The sequence below is a fragment of the Xiphophorus hellerii genome, unplaced genomic scaffold (genome assembly GCF_003331165.1).
Source record: "Xiphophorus hellerii strain 12219 unplaced genomic scaffold, Xiphophorus_hellerii-4.1 PGA_scaffold_38__1_contigs__length_26983, whole genome shotgun sequence".
In the NCBI taxonomy this organism is placed as follows: Eukaryota; Metazoa; Chordata; class Actinopteri; order Cyprinodontiformes; family Poeciliidae; genus Xiphophorus; species Xiphophorus hellerii.
This window is the reverse complement of record NW_022587613.1, coordinates 3,268-26,983: the sequence shown is the minus strand read 5'-3', so window position 1 is coordinate 26,983 and position 23,716 is coordinate 3,268. Positions and strand designations below refer to the sequence as shown.

Below are 23,716 nucleotides of genomic sequence, written 5' to 3'. Positions count from 1 at the left end.
TACTGGATAATACACTAAAGATACGGAACCTGAAAGAAAAATGACGGAAAGACTGCTGAGCAAAGAGCTCCCTACGCGTCCACAGCTTATTACAGCGAGGTTTTGGAAAGACAAACTGTTTAAAAAGCCTTTAAAGTAAAAGAAATGGCTAAGCGGGAGTCAAATGAAGGCTTTCCGCCTATTATTTCAAAACACGCGTCCTGAAAAGGTTCCATCTCAACAGGATTGCAAGAAAATTGTTATAACAATCTGGATGAAATAAGAAAAAGAAACTGCTAGTTACATCCTTTTGGAGGAAAAGCGTCGTGCAGAGAGGGCCAAGCAGCATTTACACCAAAGTTACAAGAGGAACAAGAGAGGGAGAAGAAAGATAAAATGAAACAGATTCTGACTGATACATGGGACACCCAGGTTCAATATAAAAAGCAGAAAAACATGGAGAAGGCTGAAATTGAAAGGCAACAAATGGCTGCCATAATGCAGTCAGATAGACTGCATAAAAATGAAGAAAGAAAGAATGGAAATGAAGAGACAAGAGAAGAAGAAAGAGAAAAGCCGGAATTTTTGAGGACATAATGAGGTCAACTTACAAAAAGAGCAAAAGAAATCTAGAGGGACAGTTTAAAGAAATATTAAAGAAAGAAACTGAGATGATGTTCTTTTACACAATAAGCAATGCAACAAGATGGCCAAGGATGAAGTTACCAAATTATCACATCAAATACAGCAGCAGGAGAAAACTCCGAAGCAAAAACCTCTGGCTGATGAATTGGCTACTAGACATCAGTACATTGATGACAAGGGACAGGAGTCGTGAAATACGTCAAAAATTAGTGTACAACCAACTGTCCCTAATAAAGAAGAAAGAAGACGCGAAAAGGACAATTATGGAAGATAGGTCATTGAAAGAAAATGAAAACATCGGGAAGCTGCAGAGCAGAAGCTTGAAAAAACTGGCGAAAGAGAAAAAAGCTGCAGCTACCAAGTCTCTGACCGACTCGTGGGATTATCAGATACGACGCAAACAGCAGGAGAAGAAGGAACTTCGTGAGGCTGAGAGGAAAGACATGTTATCCTTAATTGAGTTAGAGAGAGTGTGTGGAGGTGAACGTATTAAAAGTATCCATCTTGACAAATGCAAACAGCCTGTTTATGACGACGTTAAGGAGACTCTGCCAGCAGCAAGACCAGAGAGAAGTTGCTCCAAGTCCTGTGAGGGAAGAACGACGTATTCTGACAAAACATGATGAAGGAAAAACCAGCAAGGTTGCAGACCTTCACTGAGCTGTCAGAAAGTTACCAATACCAATACTGTCAAACTTCCCTCACTAAACTCCAAATCTGTGCACGTCTCTAAGAATTGCCAACAGAGTTCTAAAAAAGGAAAATTCCCATCCAAGGAAGTTTGGGATGCCGCTCTTAGGCTGCCGGCCACATGAACCGACAAGCAGAAGAAGATGGATGGATGGATGAGGACGGACGGATGGATGGATGGACAGACGGACGGATGGATGGACGGATAGAGGGATGGATGGACGGATGGATGGATGGATGGATGGATGGACGGATAGATGGATGGACGGACTGATGGATGGATAGATGGATGGATGGATGGACGGATAGATGGATGGACGGACGGATGGCTCTTCAAACCAGTCTTTCCTTTTCTTCAGCCTGTCTGTGAAAACAGCGGCTTTCACTTATCATTTACAAAACATCTTTGTAATATTTTCCGTTAGCAACGTCAGACATATGAGGCCTTAGCTTTGAAGGTAGCATAAGTCATTTTAACAAAAGGTTTTCTCTGGGTGCTCCAGTTTTCCTACAAAAACAATAGACAGACAGACAGACAGACAGACAGACATTGTCTGTAATTTTATTTATTAGTAAAATTAAGTAATCCTTCTTCAAATATAAGTTTCTCTGGGTGCTCCAGTTTCTCTAAAAAACACAAGTGACAGACAGACAGACAGACAGACATTGTAATTTGCTCTCTTAGTAAAATCAACTAATCTTGCTTTAAACTAAAGTTTTCTCGGAGCTCCGGTTCTCTACAAACACAAATGACAGACATACAGACAAACAGATAGATTGTCTGTAATTTTGTCTATTAGTTAAATAATTCTACTTTAAACATAAATTCTCTCCGGGTCTCTACAAACATGATGCTACATAGGTTAGCTAGCTAAATAGATAGGTTATCAATAGGTAGGCAGGTAGAAAGATACCTGCCTACTATTGATAGACAGGCAGGTATACCTACCTGTCTATTAGGTAGGTTACCTGTCAGTGCATAAGACTGACATGACATCATAAACATGACATAACATCTGTCATGAACATGAAGGAGTCTTTATGAATGTTCATGACTGTTGTCATGAAGTGTCATCGGTAAATAATGACACTTTTAATGCAAAGCTGCATAAAAGTGCCAATTCATTATTTTGAAAATAAAGTCACTTTAATGCAAGGTTGGCACTTTTAATGGACTTTCACTGCAACTTCTAGAGCAACTTTGCATTAAAGTGTCATAATAATAACATTAAAAGACAAGGACAGAAACTGTATTAAATTGAATATATATATATAATGATGACATTAAAAGTGTCATTATTTCGACACTTTAATGTCATAATTAAAAGTGTGAGGCCTTTTAATTATGACAATAAAATGAAAAGGCCTCACACCATATAATATTAAGTTATATATTATATTGATGTCATTATATACAGTATGTATATATATATATATACTGTATATATATAATGACATTAAAAGGTCATTATTACGACACAATGTCATATTTAATAGGGAGGCAGGGGAAGGATGACAAGGAAAAGGAAAAGGCCGCACACCGGAGAGAGAGGAACGAGAGAGGAAGAGGAGATAGAGAGAGAGAGGAAAGAAGGAGGAGAGATATTTATTATCATATAATAATATATATATATATACTGTATATATATAATGACATTAAAATTGTCATTATTATGACACTTTTAATGTCATAATTAAATGTTTGAGGCCTTTAATTATGACAATTAAAATTAAAAGGCCTCACACCTTATATATATATATAGATATATATAATATTATATAATATATATATATTATAGATATATATATATATATATATATATAATGTCATTATATACAGTATGTATATATATATATACACTGCCTGGCCAAAAAAAAAGTCGCCACCTGGATTTAACTAAGCAAATAGGTACAAGCCTCCTATTGGATAAGTACTGCATAGGCATCTTTCAGCTGGCAACAAGTTATTTAACCCCAGCTGATGCAATGAGTAACTCCTCATTTCTTAAACAACCATGGCAAAAGACACATCCTGTGGTCGTGGAAAAGACGTTAGTCTGTTTAAGAAGGGTCAAATCATTGGCATGCATCAAGCAGAGAAAACATTTAAGGAGATTGCAGAAACTACTAGAATTGGGTTAAGAACTGTCCAACGCATCATTAAAAACTGGAAGGATGGTGGGGAACCATCGTCTTCCAGGAAGAAATGTGGTCGGTAAAAATCCTGAACGATCGTGATTGGCGATTACTTAAACGTTTGGTCAAATCAAATCGAAGAAAAACAACAGCAGAACTCAGGAGTATGTTTAATTGTGAACGCAAAAGCATTTCCACACGCACAATGCGAAGGGAACTCAAGGGGTTGGGATTGAACAGCTGTGTAGCCGTAAGAAAACCTCTAATCAGAAAGGCTAACCAGAAAAAAAGGCTTCAATTTGCTAGGGAGCATAAAGATTGGACTCTGGAGGAATGGAAGAGGGTCATGTGGTCTGATGAGTCCAGATTTACCCTGTTCCAGAGTGATGGGCGCATCAGGGTAAGAAGAGAGGCAGGTGAAGTGATGCACCCATCATGCCTAGTGCCTACTGTACAAGCCTGTGGGGGCAGTGCTATGATCTGGGGTTGCTGCAGTTGGTCAGGTCTAGGTTCAGCAACATTGTGTGCCCAAAGAATGAGGTCAGCTGACTACCTGAATATACTGAATGACCAGGTTATTCCATCAATGGATTTTGTCTTCCCAAATGGAACGGGCATATTCCAAGATGACAATGCCGGGATTCATCGGGCTCACATTGTGACAGAGTGGTTCAGGGAGCATGAGACATCTTTTTCACACATGGATTGGCCACCACAGAGTCCAGACCTTAACCCCATTGAGAATCTTTGGGATGTGCTGGAGAAGGCTTTGCGCAGTGGTCAGACTCTCCCATCATCAATACAAGATCTTGGTGAAAGATTAATGCAACACTGGATGGAAATAAACCTTTGACACTGCAGAAGCTTATTGAAACAATGCCACAGCGAATGCGGGCTGTAATCAAAGCTAAAGGCGGTCCAACAAAATATTAGAGAGTGTGACCATTTTTTGGTGGTGACCTTTTTTTTTGGCCAGGCAGTGTATATACTGTATATATAATGACATTAAAAGTGTCATTATTATGACACTTTTAATGTCATAATTAAAAGTTTGAGGCCTTTAATTATGACAATTAAAATTAAAAGGCCTCACACCTTATATATATTAACTTATATATATATATATATATAATATTAATTATAATATATTATATATATTATTTTTATAATAATATATAAAAATATATATATACTGTATATATATATATATATATATATATATATATAGCTGGTTGGATAGCTCAATAGATAAGGCATCAGTATATCAGTATAGTCTGGGTCCTTAGGCAAGACCGTTCAAGCTACTGCCTACCTCATACCATGAGAGACACAAAAATGCATAACATGCCGGCTCAGACGTCGCCCGGCCAAACAAGGTCTGCGTCAGGTGTTGGGGAACCAGAGCACCTTGATGACAAATGGGCTACTGGAACAAGACGGAAATGGGCGAGAGATGAAAATGTGGATCTGTTGGAATGCTACTACTCAAGTAACCCTAATCAGAGAGGTTACATGCAAAGACTGGTGAAGGAATGGTTACTTCGACATCCCCAGTCAACACTAAGCGCTAAACAACTAGTAGCTCAGTGTTCCAACATCCGCAAACGGCAACTGCTATCACAACTTGAGATTGACGAGATACAACACAAATGCTACGGCAAAAAGGAGGAACCTGGATGTCAGAACTGTGACATGTAGTTAAGTCCCCACCCAGTCAGGGGATACACGGCCCCCCGAATCAGAGCGAATCAGAGCTGAACGAGACGGCTGCTGACCTGAGAGAGAAAATCATGACCCGAATGACAACCAGACCTTCTCGGCGCCAATTACAACGGCTGAGTGAAGTACCATCAGAGATCATTGAGAATGTGAATGCAGCATTGAATATTATACCATTGAATAGCAATACCAAGCGACTGCAACATCAGGAAAAAGGAGCACGAGAAACTAGAGAAATACCAGGGCCTCAGGGAGGAACTGGAGAGGGCCTGGAAGGTGAAGGTCATCGGGGCCCTCGGGGCAGTCACCCCCAATCTGGACCAATGGCTACAACAGATCCCAGGAACAACATCAGACATCTCAGTCCAGAAATGCAGTCCTTGCACAGCCAAGATACTGCGCAGAACCCTCAAGCTCCCAGGCCTCTGGTAGAGGACCTGAGCTCAGAGGATAAGAGGATAAGAGCGGGTGGTTCTTATCAGAGGATAAGAACCACCCGCTCTTATGGGTGGGTGAGAAGGGAATTTTTTTTTTATATACTGTATATAATGACATTAAAAGTGTCATAATAATGACAATTAAAAGTGTGAGGCCTTTAATTATGACAATTAAAAGGCTTCACACCTTATATACATTAATTTCCCAAATCTCTCTGGAGTCACTTAAATAATGTCCAACTAAAGAACAGAACAGAATGTTAGGATGTTTCTGTGTGAACAAAAAGGTGTTTGGTACTGAAACTATGACAGGCCCACTTCATGAACTGTGAACTGAAATAGTAAAACTCGACTCATCATGTCTACTTTTCTATAAATGGACAAACATTCTTGTAAAAAAGGCCAACAGCCGCATAATGTTCAAATAAAAATAAGGGTAATTAAATTTCTAAGTATGATTTTCAAATAAAGTTCAGGTTAATGACTAGTTTTCACTAGTCATTAACCTGAACTTCTACCTTGATAATAAACTGGTTTTAGGTTTATTAATCCTATGAATTTAGGAAAAAGTTCTTCAATGACTTTAAATGCAGTTTTGAGTAGATTTGATTTTAATTTCTGGGAGAGCAGATCACACCAGGACTGTCTCTCCACAGCTGCTTGTGTCTCATTAATGTTGGCAGGTATGATGTGATCTTGAGATTCTGTTTCAAACTGAGTTTATACACCTCTGGAAAACATTTAAAGTTTCTCTGATTTGACTCTTTATAGGTATATGTTTGAGTAAAATGAATATTGTTTACTCTATGAATTACTGACAACATATTTCTTCATTCTGTTTGTGAATGTATGTAAATAAGCAGTTAGATTTAGAAAACTGCACCAGCAAATATCTTTTCATGGGTCTTAGCCTTACTGGGGGCTAAGCACCCCTAAAAGTCAGATCCTAGACTGGTTCTGACTTTTAGGTCTGATCTAAAAGTTCAGACCTGAATGAGTGACATCATTCATTCTGTGGAAAAACAGATTGCTCTTATGGATGCAGTAGATGATGTTTTTAAAGAGCGATCCAGTCAGGAAATGTCAGTAAAACGTTTGTTTGTTCAATGCCATGTGGAGCCTGAGATCTCATACTTTGATCTCAGGCCTTATTATTATTATTATTATATACTTGGGATCATGGCTCAGATTGAATACACCAAAAAACTTGAAAAAGTAATTGCCTTACACTGAAGAGGATTTGATCTTGATAATGTGCATTTCAAGAAGCCAACCACAGACAAGTGAGCTGTTGGCTCCAGATCTGTTGGCTCCAGATCAGCAGGATTCATGTCATGAAGTAACTTTTTCACTCGCCAGACATTGAACCAACAGAGAACTAGATTACATCACAAGTGGTAAAAAACCAAGAAATGTAGATGACTTGTTAAATAGTACAGCTCTGGAATGGAATCCATCTCTGATATTTAGCAGTGTATATCAATGGGGTCAACTCCATACACTTCATTCATTTAATCATAGAACAAAGTGATTACACAATTAATGAGTAGTACAGGGACGCTCGCTATTATTCAGTTTATAGAGTGAAAGGAGTTTTCCTGACTTTTTTTTTTCCCCCATGTTTTGATTTGAAACAGAACAGATCAGAGGTGGGGACTCGAGTCACATGACTTGGACTCGAGTCAGACTCGAGTCGTTAAAATCACGACTTGAGACTTGACTTGAAAAAATGCTCAAAGACTCGGACTTGACTTTGACTTTCATGCCATTGACTTGGGACTTGACTCGACTTGAAGCTGTTTACTTGAAAAGACTTGATATTTTTTACTCAAAGTCTTAAAATTTAAAACACATTATTTATAAAGTGGCGTCATTAATTAATTTCACTCATTCCGTATCAATATGCGCAGACCGTCACTATGTTTTTCCTCTCTCCTTATGTATGTATGTGTACGTAGCTGCAGCACAACCAATCAAATTAACAGGATTTGGACGTTTAAAAAAACGCGGCAAAGTTACAGAGCTCAGGGAACGAAATAGAAATAACCGCTCGAATATGCTTCCGCGAGTAATTTCTTTTGGCTACGTAGGTTATGAACTTTCGACTAAAAAACGAACTGCAACTTGTAAAACATGCAAGAAGAGAATATCGGATGGAGATGCCACGACGTCCAACTTTGTCCGGCATTTGAAGCTTCACAGAGATCGGTAGGTGGCACTTTTCTTTTGCTGTAAGATAGTTGACTTTAGCTAACTTCGGGTTAGCATGTGTACTCCGGGTTAAATTGGTGATGATTTACCATAAATCCGGTCCTTCAAATGCCTCCACAAATAATGTGCACCGTGTTAGCTCAGGAAGCCGGTGGATAGTGAGCGGGGCTCCGGAACAGAAAGCAGATTCTGGACCTGAACACAGGGAACAGAGTCTCTCTGTCCCATCATGATGATGAGCCGGGTTTAGTATCATCTAAGGATGGTTGGTGTATTTGAAGACATCTACGTTGGGAAATTATATTGACAATATATTGTTTTGACAGGTCAGAGAAAAGAGGAAAAAACTGCTGTTATGGTTCTTTGTATTGTGCTGTGGAAATGTCAGCATTTTCGTCTTTTTTGATTGAATATCAAGTTTAACAGAACTGGGCAATAAAGTGGTCCAATTTAAAAATGTTTTTTATACTTTGTGTTCAGCTACACATGTTCTATCATTTGAGATAAATACATATTTTAAAACGAACAAATGGTCTATTATTTGAATTTTTTGTATAATTGCAAATTATTAAAAAAAAAATAAAATAAAAACGACTCGAAATGACTTGAAATTAAAGGTTCCTGACTTGAGACTTGACTCGACTTTTGCCTGTCTTTACTTGAGACTTGACTCGGACTTGAGGACAAAGACTTGAGACTTACTTGAGACTTGCAACACAGTGACTTGGTCACACCTCTGGAACAGATTCATAAAAGCTATAAGGATTCAAAATTTACTCAAATTTAAGATTTACACTTATTTTAAATAAAAGTACCGTATTTGCTATATCAATGTATCATGAGATAGTAAAAGTGGTATTCATTAGACGAAAGATAGAAAAACTGGCCTTTATTTAGTCTTTTTACATATGGCTTTAGCTTTTCTTTTATTACAAATAAGTTTTACAAAACGATTCTGAGGACTTCTGAATCAAGCAGAGGTGGAAAACAAAAAAAACAAAAACAAAACTAAGAGGCTGACAACAATGACGCGTTTGCCATCAGATGCCCCCAACTTTCAGCATGACTGCGGCTGAAAGACAGCAACCGGCCGTAAAAAAAAAAAAAGACAGCAAGAGAACATTTTGTCGACACACGGCAGCAAAACGGACGAGACGAACAAGATGGACAGAGGTGGTGACATTTTTTTTTCCCCCAGAATCACAGGAAGAAAAAGCAAGAACCGCGGAGTCGACGCGAGTCCCTTTCCTGTGCCTGACGAGGCTCATTTACATCACGACAGTTTACATCTCGTAGAGCTTCCAGCCGCTGGTCTGAAACCACCGACATCAGAGCAGGTTAAAAGAAGGCCGGTTCACCCCGTTCGGCCCAGTGTTGAGAAACAGTTACTCTCTGCACAGTGAGCGGCGCTCGTCAGCCGCCGCCACAGATTTCTAAACTTCATCAGTATTTTTCCTACAGGTCTAAGGACTAAATTACAGCTCCTTCAGTTATTTGATTCAGTGGAATTAGAAGACATTATCAGAAAGATCAAATGCATACATAGAAACCATCAACACCCCATCACATTAGATTGCACTGCATTAAAATTTCACTTTTCAAGGATCCACCAAACTGGCACATGATGTGTATTTAAAAAAAAAAAAAAAAGTTGTTTTCGGACACGTTTTTTTTTTTTTCCTCCCTCCTGGTAAAGTTCGTCAACGGCGACCGTCGTTCCAAATCCCTGTCAGAGAAGGTGTTGCATAAGCAGGATGTGAAGTCTCTTGCATACGGAGGCGTCTCATGTCTCTCTCCTCGCCTTCTTCTTCTTCGCAGGTTTGGGCACTTGGCTCTCTTCGATTTTTTCTGTGGAAACGAGGCAAAGAACACCTTCAACGCATGAGGCAGAAAATTTAATCATGGAGAACTAGTCGTTTTGAAAAGTTGAAGCACAATAGAACTCTTGGATTACCAAAAAAAAAAAAAAAACAACTTTCTGTGATTTTCTTTTAGTTTTGCAATTTTTTGGGAACAAGTCTGACTTTTCAGCATTTAAAATGCCTAATCCAAGACATTTTGTACTTGCCTGACCAAATTACCCCGACTCCTATAATGAGCTCAGCAGATGAGCAGTTCCACCAGGTGTTTTGCTAATTGCTGCTGGCTAGTCTGAAGGAGCTGAGTGGAGAGTTGTAAAGGAGGGCCGCTCTGTGAGGCAGAAAGCTGGAAACTGAGGAGGAGCTACGTCTTAAAGGCGGAGCTAAGTCCTGCCAGGTGTTTGGCACAGGTGAATGGTTGCCATGGGAGATTAAAGTATTTATTGAAAATTTATGAAAGAAACACTCCAGATACGCTATAATGTAAAACAAAAAAAAATAAGTTGATTTATGATGATACTGTCCCTTTAATAACTCTTATTAATTGTCTTACAACTTTTCTTTTTTACCAAATAGAAAAATTAAAGCAAAATAGATTTTTAGTTGTTTACTTTGATAACAAAATTTACTGATTCGTTAGTTTTTACTTAGAAAAAGGTATGACTACACTGCAAGTATAATCAAAACATGCCTGAACAGCGCCCCCTTGAGAAGCATTGGACCAAGTGCGACGTTCTTACTTTGCTCTGTCGAAGCAGGAAGGTTGTTCTGCTTGTAAGCGGGCTCTCCATCGGTTGGCTTCTGTATAGCAAAAATAAATAAATAAATATATATATATACTGTATATTAGAAATTCAGACTAGAAATAGAAACAATAAAGGTGCGTCGCATCGGTCAAGCAGAAAAGGGATGAACCTCAGTTTTTGGGTCACTCACTGTTCCTTTTACCTCACATCACACTCAGCGTAACAGAGGAAAACCAATAACTGTGTTACGTAAAATAAGAGCTTGGTACAATCAGATAAAGCACCGGCGGTACTGGAACAGTTCACCGAGACAACATCTTGCTCGTCATGTGAATCAATAACTTATTATCCAGCATTTCTTTAATAAACTGCAGCTATGAGTCATCCAGTGAATCACATCTGGTCCAGAAAATACGTCCCTTTGTTTGCAGCGGCTAATTTACCTGAATGTCAAGAGAGCTGACAGAATCAGTACCTGAGAATGTTGAACACCAAAAATGAAAGTGCGACTGCAGACCTGATATACAATTAATCTCATTTGTATTTAGACAATTACAAGAAAAAAAAAATCAATTGATTAAAAAAAAGTATTCTTAGCAATTTTTTTTTTTCAATCTGATTTGAAAGTATATTCCTATTGTTCTTTAAGTGCCATAAATTTAAGGAGAAATAAGTGTGATTACATTTTTTTTTCCATAATAGAGCAACTGTACAATAATACTCTATTTTGTGTTCCAGCTAATCTGGACATGTTGCGCTGGATTGTTGGTGGCTATTAGCTATGTTTGCTACTAGCGGACAACAAATTTAGCTAACATACAGCAACAAGTTACTTTTAACTTCTAGTCTTTGGCTCCTGGTGATTTTAAATCCATTAGTCACCTTAACATTCGTTTAGCAGAGCTTTACTTTCAAACAAGTGCAAAGCAAACATCAGGGTGTTAAAAAAAGCCGTTTCCAGTTTCCTTAGTCTCTACAAAAATATGTAGTTGCCATTAATTATATATTCATAGAGTAGATAATCATAAGTCCTAATAAAAATAATATTTTTATTGATTGTGTAGCGTGGTCTTCGTTGACTGTATTAGTTTTCTTATTGAGTAAAATTAAAAGATGATCTCAGATCAGTAAACAATAACAGTCCGAAACTGCATTGACGTTCTCTCTGACTTTTAGTGTTTGTCCAGCCTTGGCACTGAAAACCCCTCAGATAAATAAATCACATTAAAAGTGTTCTAGTTTTCGTGTGTGTTTCAAAAGAAGAGGTGACACTGCACCAGCTGGAACGCAGCCAGCCTTACAGGGTGACTCTAATCCGGGGACTTTACAGTCATTCTGAATCAGGGAATCTGAATGAATGCCATGTGGTGCCGGTAAACTCCGGCCAAACGAGACCAGAGCACTCCTGGGCTAAGACGGATTTATCTAATTCTTTGGACAGATGGAAAGTAGGTTTGCATGACTGTGATTTGGGATGTTAAAGTCACACAAAGGTGTTTACTGTCCACTAGTTAGAGAGGTCGTCTAGCAAAACAGTCAAGTGTCGCCTTAGTTTCACAGAGAAAACCATAAAGTAATCAGAAAATCTAGCTTCAAACAGAGCAGGAACAACCCTTACCTTTATATTATATTAATAACACTTGTCGATTAATTCATCTTACAGCAAAAGTACCAAAGGCGTACTAGATATAGTGCCTTGCAGCAATATTAATACCCCTTAAATTTTCCCATATTTTTATGTCACAGTAACAAACTTCAATGTATTTCAGCAGGGTTTTGTATGATAGACCAGGTAGTGCATAGTAGCGTGTTGGGTGGAAAACAAACTGTGAAGTTCTACTTATAACTTTGTTTTTAGGATACTTACTGGCATCATCCATGACATCCAGGTCATTGGCCAACTCGGCACTGGTCAGATGATACTTTTCTGGATCACTGAGGGCCGTGAGCAGGATGAGCAACACCACGGCATTGATGAGCTTTAGGGACACAGGACATACGGGTAAGAAACGGGCAAATTACAGTGGAGCTGTAGAACTTAAAATGCACACATGAACTCTAGGTGTTGTGCAGGACGTAAAGTCGATGTTATAAACACAGGAACGTTAAAGGTCTGCTTGGAAATTTGTGTTTTTGGTGCAACACAATCTCTGGCTTGTGCAGTTGGTTATGCTGATGACTCATTCATCCCTATTGATGGGGTGAAGCAACGGAGCATTCTTCGCATTCAATAGGCAACCTGACACCAAACCTGCTACCTGAAGAGACCTGCTGCTGATTTATTAATAGCAGGCAGAAAAAGGATTTTTCCACAGGCCCTTTAAATTGACTTCAAAATGCTGCTGAGTTTTCCCCTCGTTTTCAATTAGGAGACAATAACCCGGAATAAACTGTGATAGTTGCCTACATTTAGCTGCACACGTCATCTGCTGCGCTAGTTATAGCCTAACGATCTTAGAGGTAAACAATAACAAACTATTGGCCTGTCACGATAACATTTTACTGGACGATAAATTATCACAGAAATTATTGCGATAAAAGAAAACATTATTATTACATTATTTTGAGACCGTTTTTAAGTCATGTGTAGATAACAGCATAATAATTCAAATTCAGCCCTCTGCGAGATCAATAAGTTTCAATTTTGTAAAGAACACTTTATCCTCGACAAGGAAGATATTTTAAATGTATATATATTGTTATATAAAAAATAACAATAAAAAAAGACCAAAAAACAATCAACTGAAAATTAAACCAAACGCAACCGAAACCGTAAATAAATTAGATTACAAAGTTTCTTTAAGCAAAATAGCCCTTCAAAAAATATGAATAGTCAGAATGGACATTAATGGGGGGGCTTTTAACTTATCACGCGATTAATTGATTAATTGCTTATTGCGACAGGCTTACAAACCCATAAAAATGACCAGAATACCCTGAAATAATATTTCATCCTTTTGTTGGAGTGCAGTATCCAACCTGAATCCCTCCAACGAGGCCACGCTTCCCCGCTTGCTGCCGAATGTCTACAGGGATGCAGTGGGACGCAGACGGATGCTCACCATATACCAGACCCCCAGGATGATGGTTCCTGTGCGGACATGGCAGCACAGGCAGCAGCTTGTGGAGTACCAGCGGTCCCACGGGGACATCATCATCTTGTCTGTGAACATTTACACGCAGGGTCGGTGACGGGTCGGGTTGGGAAGGAAAGCAGTCGCCTCGTCGTCCGAGCCACGTCCGCCGAGCGCCGAGTCTCGCCGAGAAATGACGAGAATCATCCGCTGTTGGTCTTTCGGTTGTTTACTCGTCGCTCGAGCGGATTATAAACGCGCCGCCGCGTCAAGTTCGACGCCATCTGAGGCGGAAAGCGGAAATCTGATTCCAAATTAAAAGCTGAATTTCACATTGACGCAAAAATGTTTTAAGAAATTTCTCGAATAGGGAATCTTTGAAATTTTATAACAAACACAGTTTCAGTGTACTTTTTCTTCTTCAGGTGAAGGAAAGAACTATTTAGCTGGTATCAGTCGAATTGTGAACTTCGCTCAGAAGCTGAAACTTCTTAAGGAAAGGAAAATTAACAGGCAGGGTCCCCGAGGTCAAACGTCCACATGAGAAAATATGAAGTTTCTTTCCAAGTTCAAAATCCAACATGACTGGCATCAATATAATTTAGTGATAACACTTTAATTGTACATTGTAGCAGACACTTGTGAATGGGCCCCATATGAATATTTTTTTTAATTTTTTTTGCATTGGTTGATTATTAACTGGCCCTGGGGTCAATTGACTTCTTTGGGGTGAACAAACACAGCAACACAGGCCAACATTTTTTATTTTTTTTGAGGGGAAGGATCTATTTTTTGGAGACCACAGATACAACAGAAATTAATCTAGTTTGCAGACCCCATTCAAGTTTTGGTCTAATTACTTCAGCTAAAGTTATTTTGAAGAGTACTTCCGGTGGTAATCTGTGCTACCTTGATTGAACAACCTCGGTCATGGTGACGATAAACACCCGAAAGGAGTTGGACTCAAATCCGATTATGTAATGCGTGATTTCGAGAAAGTTACTGAGCGGATTAAACTCAGAACACGAATCTGGAAATTATGGGTCAATTCTTTACCCAGATCCGTTTATTTATTTATTTATTTATTTACCGTTGAAGCTGTGTTAAAAGATAAAGCAGTCTAACATCGCTATATAAGGCGTAATATTTCACATGGCAAATAATTGATAGAAGAGTAATAGAAAACCAACAGACGCAGCGGTCATCACATGCTGTTCAAACAGGTGATTCAATGTAATTGAATCATTAAATGTTCAGACTGGGCGGCGTGGACAACCGCCCAGGGCATCATCATGTGGGCGGCATCATGATGAAGTGACAGTATCTATACTGAAATAATATATTCTGGACACCTTTTATATATATATAAAAAAACTGTACTTTCTTTGGCACTTTTTCAGATGGTGGGTAGTAGGGAATTTTCCATAAAAAAAGAAATCTAAAAAACGATCTGTATTTTCAGTCTGCAAAATAAAACAAAACTACTAAAGATTGCCATAAATGAATGTTTTTATCTGATGAAGCAGCCTAATTAACATCTAAGAAGGAAGTTTCAATGAAATGCATTAAAAAAAATAAACATTTTGGTGCAAGTCAAAAATTCCCTAAAATTAGATATTTTAAAAAACAAACAAAAAATCCCTGTTTTCTACCACCAATATCTTGAAACTATTAAAGATGGCCAAAATGGATGACTTTATATTATTCAGCGGCCTAATTTATCTTTAGTAGAGAAGTTTTATTTATTTGTATGAAAGATACAAATTTGAGAAGTGGTCAAAAAAATACACAATTTTGTCAATTTTTGAATTTTTTTTCCGTCGGTCAAATTAGCTCTGGTAGCATTTTTGTGGCCTAATAAATCTTTATTAAACAGTCCCAGACCCCTACAAAAAATTGAGCTTGTTAAGATTACATAGTCGGCTGGAAAAAATAGCTTTTGGGGCTTGGTTTCCAAAAGCCCCAAAATCAGAAGCTACAATCGGAAACCAAATTCAGCTTTGATCCAGACGGTCAGTTAGGATCGCCGCCACAGTTAGAGGACTGGACTGACGTTTCCTTCTGTGCAGTCCGGTTCTGTTTAGGATCCTGCTCATCATGCTATTAATGGTTTTAACCACAGTGCAAAGCAGCATCCGTGTCTCTCCATGTTTTAGACCAAACATGAAGGGAAACTTGACCAAGGGAAGCTAGTACAGTTAGCCACTGTGCTAGCCTAGCATAAAACCGCCACTTCCTGGACATACAATTATCACGTTTAAACAAGATACGTATCACGTCTAAGATAAGTATCACGCTATAACGTGATGGCACTCTAAATATTTTTTTTCCTGTGTGATAGCAATGCGCTTCCATACAAATCAAACCAAAATTAATACTGTTCCATCTGAGGACAGTCGGGAATAAAACCCACTTCCGTTTTTCAGTTGAATGTGTTTGGCTCATTTGTCTACACTGGGCCACACATATATACAAGCATGAACAGCAGCCTAATAGGATTAAAGATAAAAAAGTGTGTAACACCCCCAGCCCCAAATGAAGGATTGTGGCTTTACTGATGAACGTGAGGTTTATTGGAAAGTTAACCCTGAGTTTCATTGTAATAGCTGTATGCACAAACACACACACACACCACACACACACACACACACACACACACACACAAAGGACAGTGTAAGCTACAAAAACACAACCAGAACATTTCAACTAAAAATAATATTCACCTCTAAAAATATCAACTCTAATTCAAAACTATGCCCTAGTGTTTATATACAACAAATTCACAATTTCAATCGATTACAAAATTAGAACCATCCTTATTTACAAAACAAACATACCTTGTGCCTCTATCAAGGGGTTCGCTAATAACTAGACACATTTTAACACGTTGTTGTAACTTGTCTTCTGTTCCTTTCTGTCGTTAAGCTGCCATTCTACAACATATATAGAGCAAAAATAAAAATAAAATAACATCAAATCAAAAACTGGAAGTCATATGTTATACAAAATAAAACGAGATAAAGGAAAAAAGCCCTTAAGATGTCTAAATGAGAAACGGCCACAGTTTAACCTGAGTTCATCAAACACTTTTCCTCACAAAAACCTCTTTTGATGAGGAAAACACTGTTGAGCAGATTCAATGGGAAACCGGGTGATTGTGTTTTGCACATTGTTAAGCCCATATCAATTACAGCCACATTGGCAGAAACTAGTCTAATATGTTGGGAAAAGTTTCATTTGTCTTAATATGAACGAATTTATTTGGAAATGTTTTAATGGTTTGAAACATCTCCTTTACTAGAAGGTGGGAATCACTTCAGAGCTTTTCCTGGTTACCATAGCAATAGCAACTAATGCGACACTTCTACCTGACTGATGATGTCACTAGGATCAGATGCTTTGTGTCATAGAGCTATGACATCAGCTCTGAAACCTCTTAAATAGTTTGTCACTTGTGTTCTAGAGCCAGACTTGCAGAACCCAGCGGATTTATAGTTAATTGTTCTCTTTTCATTGTTAGACAGAAACGGAAGATGGATTCCCGTCAATTACCTAAGATTATTAATCCTTTGCTAAGGACAAGACAGAAGACGGAACCGAATGAAGAATCGAACCGACTTCGAGAACAGGAAGAATCTTTAAACACCTATGTTTCTTACTGGACTAAATACACTAAAGATACGGAACCTGAAAGAAAAATGACGGAAAGACTGCTGAGCCAAAGAGCTCCCTACGCGTCCACAGCTTATTACAGCGAGGTTTCTGGAAAAGACAAACTGTTTAAAAAGCCTTTAAAAGTAAAAGAAATGGCTAAGCGGGAGTCAAATGAAGGCTTTCCGCCTATATTTCAAAACACGCGTCCTGAAAAGGTTCCATCTCAACAGGATTGCAAGAAAATTGTTTATAACAATCTGGATGAAATAAAGAAAAAAGAAACTGCTAGTTACATCCTTTTGGAGGAAAAGCGTCGTGCAGAGAGGGCCAAGCAGCATTTACACCAAAAGTTACAAGAGGAACAAGAGAGGGAGAAGAAAGATAAAATGAAACAGATTCTGACTGATACATGGGACACCCAGGTTCAATATAAAAAGCAGAAAAACATGGAGAAGGCTGAAATTGAAAGGCAACAAATGGCTGCCATAATGCAGTCAGATAGACTGCATAAAAATGAAGAAATGGAAATGAAGAGACAGAAGAAAGAGAAAAGCCGGAATTTTTTGAGACATAATGAGGCTCAACTTAACCAAAAAGAGCAAAAGAAATCTAGAGGGGACAGTTTAAAGAATATATTAAAGAAAGAAACTGATTATGATGTTCTTTTACACAATAAGCAATGCAACAAGATGGCCAAGGATGAAGTTACCAAATTATCACATCAAATACAGCAGCAGGAGAAAACTCCGAAGCAAAAACCTCTGGCTGATGAATTGGCTACTAGACATCAGTACATTGATGACAAGGACAGGAGTCGTGAAATACGTCAAAAATTAGTGTACAACCAACTGTCCCTAATAAAGAAGAAAGAAGACGCGAAAAGGACAATTATGGAAGATAGGTCATTGAAAGAAATGAAACATCGGGAAGCTGCAGAGCAGAAGCTTGAAAAACTGGCGAAAGAGAAAAAAGCTGCAGCTACCAAGTCTCTGACCGACTCGTGGGATTATCAGATACGACGCAAACAGCAGGAGAAGAAGGAACTTCGTGAGGCTGAGAGGAAAGACATGTTATCCTTAATTGAGTTAGAGAGAGTGTGTGGAGGTGAACGTATTAAAAGTATCCATCTTGACAAATGCAAACAGCCTGTTTATGACGACGTTAAGGAGACTCTGCCAGCAGCAAGACCAGAGAGAAGTTGCTCCAAGTCCTGTGAGGGAAGAACGACGTATTCTGACAAACATGATGAAGGAAAAACCAGCAAGGTTTGCAGACCTTCACTGAGCTGTCAGAAAGTTACCAATACCAATACTGTCAAACTTCCCTCACTAAACTCCAAATCTGTGCACGTCTCTAAGAATTGCCAACAGAGTTCTAAAAATGGAAAATTCCCATCCAAGGAAGTTTGGGATGCCGCTCTTAGGCTGCCGGCCACATGAACCGACAAGCAGAAGAAGATGGATGGATGGATGGACGGACGGACGGATGGATGGATGGATGGACAGACGGACGGATGGATGGACGGATAGATGGATGGATGGACGGATGGATGGATGGATGGATGGATGGATGGACGGATAGATGGATGGACTGACTGATGGATGGATAGATGGATGGATGGATGGACGGATAGATGGATGGACGGACGGATGGCTCTTCAAACCAGTCTTTCCTTTTCTCTTCAGCCTGTCTGTGAAAACAGCGGCTTTCACTTATCATTTACAAAACATCTTTGTAATATTTTCCGTTAGCAACGTCAGACATATGAGGCCTTAGCTTTGAAGGTAGCATAAGTCATTTTAACAAAAGGTTTTCTCTGGGTGCTCCAGTTTTCCTACAAAAACAATAGACAGACAGACAGACAGACAGACAGACATTGTCTGTAATTTTATTTATTAGTAAAATTAAGTAATCCTTCTTCAAATATAAGTTTTCTCTGGGTGCTCCAGTTTCTCTAAAAACACAAGTGACAGACAGACAGACACTGTAATTTGCTCTCTTAGTAAAATCAACTAATCTTGCTTTAAACTAAAGTTTTCTCCGGAGCTCCGGTTTCTCTACAAACACAAATGACAGACATACAGACAAACAGATAGATATTGTCTGTAATTTTGTCTATTAGTTAAATAATTCTACTTTAAACATAAATTCTCTCCGGGTCTCTACAAACATGATGCTACATAGGTTAGCTAGCTAAAATAGATAGGTCTATCAATAGGTAGGCAGGTAGAAAGATACCTGCCTACCTATTGATAGACAGGCAGGTATACCTACCTGTCTATTAGGTAGGTATACCTGTCAGTGCATAAGACTGACATGACATGATAAACATGACATAACATCTGTCATGAACATGAAGGAGTCTTTATGAATGTTCATGACTGTTGTCATGAAGTGTCATTCGGTAAATAATGACACTTTTAATGCAAAGCTGCATTAAAAGTGCCAACTTCGCATTATTTTGAAAATAAAGTCACTTTAATGCAAGGTTGGCACTTTTAATGGACTTTCACTGCAACTTCTAGAGCAACTTTGCATTAAAAGTGTCATAATAATAACATTAAAAGACAAGGACAGAACTGTATTGAATTGAATATATATATATAATGATGACATTAAAAGTGTCATTATTTCGACATTTAATGTCATATTAATAGTGTGAGGCATTTTAATTATGACAATTAAAATTAAAAGGCCTCACACCATATATATATATAATGTCATTATATACAGTATGTATGTATATATATATATACTGTATATATATATAATGACATTAAAAGTGTCATTATTACGACACTTTTAATGTCATATTTAATAGTGTGAGGCATTTTAATTATGACAATTAAAATTAAAAGGCCTCACACCTTATATATATATATATTATATATAATATATATATATATATAATATATATATAATATATAATTAATGTCATTATATACAGTATGTATGTATATATATACTGTATATATAATGACATTAAAATTGTCATTATTATGACACTTTTAATGTCATAATTAAAAGTTTGAGGCCTTTAATTATGACAATTAAAATTAAAAGGCCTCACACCTTAATATATTAACTTAATATTAATATAAATATAATATATATATAATAATATATAATAATATAATATATATATATATATATATATATATATATATATATATATATATATATATATATATATATATATATATATATAATATATATATATATATACTGTACATAATGACATTAAAATTGTCATTATTATGACACTTTTAATGTCATAATTAAAAGTGTGAGGCCTTTAATTATGACAATTAAAATGAAAAGGCCTCACACCTTATAATATTAAGTTATGAAGCCTAGGCGCAAATTCAAACTGGAAGACTCTTTTATCCCCACCGGGACCCGTTAATTGAAGCGACCTGCCCACAATCGTCGACCTATCAACGCCGGACCAAGCCACGTCACGTCCAATCACCGACCAAGTCCCAGCTGATAAGGACCTTCATCCGTGGTGTCCTTCGCTCTCCAGCCGAGCTCAACCCACCACCACCCCTTGTCCTCCATTCGCCCGGTCCCGAGGCCCGCACCCTTCTTCAACCTTCACCACCAGTGCCGGGCCCCGGGAGATGACGTTCCTAACAGCATCGGGGATGCTCATCTGAAGCCTATCGCTAACGCTGCGATAACCGTTATCCCCAGCCGGGGCCCGAGCGCCAAAGACTTTAAATTCTGTTTGTCAATAAACTCTTCTAATTGTCTTCTCATCTCCGTCTGAGTCTCTCCAGATTGAAATATATATATATATAATGTCATTATATACAGTATGTATATATATATATACACTGCCTGGCCAAAAAAAAAGTCGCCACCTGGATTTAACTAAGCAAATAGGTACAAGCCTCCTATTGGATAAGTACTGCATAGGCGATTATCTTTCAGCTGGCAACAAGTTATTTAACCCCAGCTGATGCAATGAGTAACTCCTCATTTCTTAAACAACCATGTCAAAAGACACATCCTGTGGTCGTGGAAAAGACGTTAGTCTGTTTAAGAAGGGTCAAATCATTGGCATGCATCAAGCAGAGAAAACATTTAAGGAGATTGCAGAAACTACTAGAATTGGGTTAAGAACTGTCCAACGCATCATTAAAAACTGGAAGGATGGAGGGGAACCATCGTCTTCCAGGAAGAAATGTGGTCGGAAAAAATCCTGAATGATCGTGATCGGCGATTACTTAAACGTTTGGTCAAATCAAATCGAAGAAAAACAACAGCAGAACTCAGGAGTATGTTTAATTGTGAACGCAAAAGCATTTCCACACGCACAATGCAAAGGGAACTCAAGGGGTTGGGATTGAACAGCTGTGTAGCCGTAAGAAAACCTCTAATCAGTAAGGCTAACCAGAAAAAAAGGCTTCAGTTTGCAAGGGAGCATAAAGATTGGACTCTGGAGGAATGGAAGAGGGTCATGTGGTCTGATGAGTCCAGATTTACCCTGTTCCAGAGTGATGGGCGCATCAGGGTAAGAAGAGAGGCAGGTGAAAGTGATGCACCCATCATGCCTAGTGCCTACTGTACAAGCCTGTGGGGGCAGTGCTATGATCTGGGGTTGCTGCAGTTGGTCAGGTCTAGGTTCAGCAACATTGTGTGCCCAAAGAATGAGGTCAGCTGACTACCTGAATATACTGAATGACCAGGTTATTCCATCAATGGATTTTGTCTTCCCAAATGGAACGGGCATATTCCAAGATGACAATGCCAGGATTCATCGGGCTCACATTGTGACAGAGTGGTTCAGGGAGCATGAGACATCTTTTTCACACATGGATTGGCCACCACAGAGTCCAGACCTTAACCCCATTGAGAATCTTTGGGATGTGCTGGAGAAGGCTTTGCGCAGTGGTCAGACTCTCCCATCATCAATACAAGATCTTGGTGAAAGATTAATGTGTAACACAGTAGAGAAGGGTATTACATATATTTTGGATAAATGGGCCAATAGGTTCGGCTATCGGAGCACAGTGGAGTGTTTAAATGACACACAAGGGCAGTTGGGTGTATTTAAAGAACTGGTTTTAGTGACAGAAAACACACAATTAACAGTTGCACAAAACACACAATTATGAAAATAAAATTACACACAATAAAATGAAAAAAAAAAAGAAATAACAATAATACTTGGCCAAGTGCTAATTCTTAATTTCAAATAATTCGGGTGCACCCTGGTAATCTGCACTCCAAATTGTATTAGTCAGCAGATTAATCAAATTAATCCCAATTTGGTTTGATTCAACTTCATTCACAGGAGAATTTCCACCACAGCTGTGCGTCACAATGTCCGAAATAAAACAATCCAAACAGTATTGTCCAAAAATCAATAAATAAAAAACAATAATAATGGAGAATGTCAGTTGTAGGTTTCACACATAACCGTGTGTGAAGATGTATGTTGCTCTCCTACCACACCGCAGGGTGCAGCATGACTCCAAATGGGATAGACGAAATCTGGTTCTCTCTTTAGGTCCAGGTGGGAAGGCTCGCCATCAATATCAAAGGAGGGATCCACTTCAGGAATGATCCAGTATAAAAAAAAACCTGACCTGTCAACAGACAGGACCAGCAGAAATACAGGACTTTACCAAGCCGTTCTAGCTTTAATCCTTCTTTCCAACACAGTAACAAAACATTACCTAGTTACTAAAACAACGGATATTTTTTTAACAACAATGTAACAAACGACAAAAACACAAATAAAAGGCTCCGAATATGCTCACCGATCTCAGTGCGACACACTTCAGACAACCGTATAGTGGGTCTCAATCCGGATGCGTGGGGCACTAAACGATGTAACAAGGCATATTTGATCTAAATAATATAAACTTAATAAAATAAAATTATGTTAAAGCCTAAATTTTACCTTTTATCTACGAAGAACAAGCTGAAATAACTGCCAGAAAGAGCCAACGATTCCTAACGGCTCTAACGGTAAAAAACTGAAGTTCAGTTTGTATTCATTTAATAAATAATTTCCAGCACAAAAGCTGGACAATCAACATAAAATCTATTTACAAAAGAGTTTATCCACAATACAGTTAATACAGCACGTAAAAAATACTTTTAACTGTCGGGATACATACTCTGGCGCTGCCCCGCTCAGCAGTCTCACCGCGTCGGATCTCTAGAGCAAAGCCAACGGTACTGCAGACCCGGGGGAGAAGGGCGGGATCCACAACGGCAGCCTGCACCCTGATTGGTCCAGACGCTCTGGAAACCAAACTTCTCATTGGCCAGGCAGACCACCCAGCTTCCTTAACCTCTTCTCTTAAAGTGGCATACCCACTTTATGTGGGTTACAAATGCAACACTGGATGGAAATAAACCTTTGACACTGCAGAAGCTTATTGAAACAATGCCACAGCGAATGCGGGCTGTAATCAAAGCTAAAGGCGGTCCAACAAAATATTAGAGAGTGTGACCATTTTTTGGTGGCGACTTTTTTTTTGGCCAGGCAGTATATATACTGTATATCAGAGGTGGGGACTCGAGTCACATGACTTGGACTCGAGTCA

General features: G+C 38.5%; 1 long non-coding RNA gene across 2 annotated transcripts; it reads right to left on the bottom strand.

Annotated features, from left to right (window-relative positions):
* Nucleotides 1-22,101: 22,101 nt before the first annotated feature.
* Nucleotides 22,102-23,496, bottom strand: LOC116716399 (uncharacterized). Of its 2 annotated transcripts, XR_004338456.1 has the most exons (4): nucleotides 23,285-23,496; nucleotides 23,065-23,126; nucleotides 22,922-22,984; nucleotides 22,102-22,747 (listed from the first exon to the last, which is right to left on the bottom strand). It is a non-coding gene; the product is annotated as an uncharacterized LOC116716399 (long non-coding RNA). The 2 variants fall into 2 exon arrangements; XR_004338455.1 differs by having other exon boundaries at nucleotides 22,102-22,984.
* Between the last annotated feature and the right edge of the window lie 220 nt (nucleotides 23,497-23,716).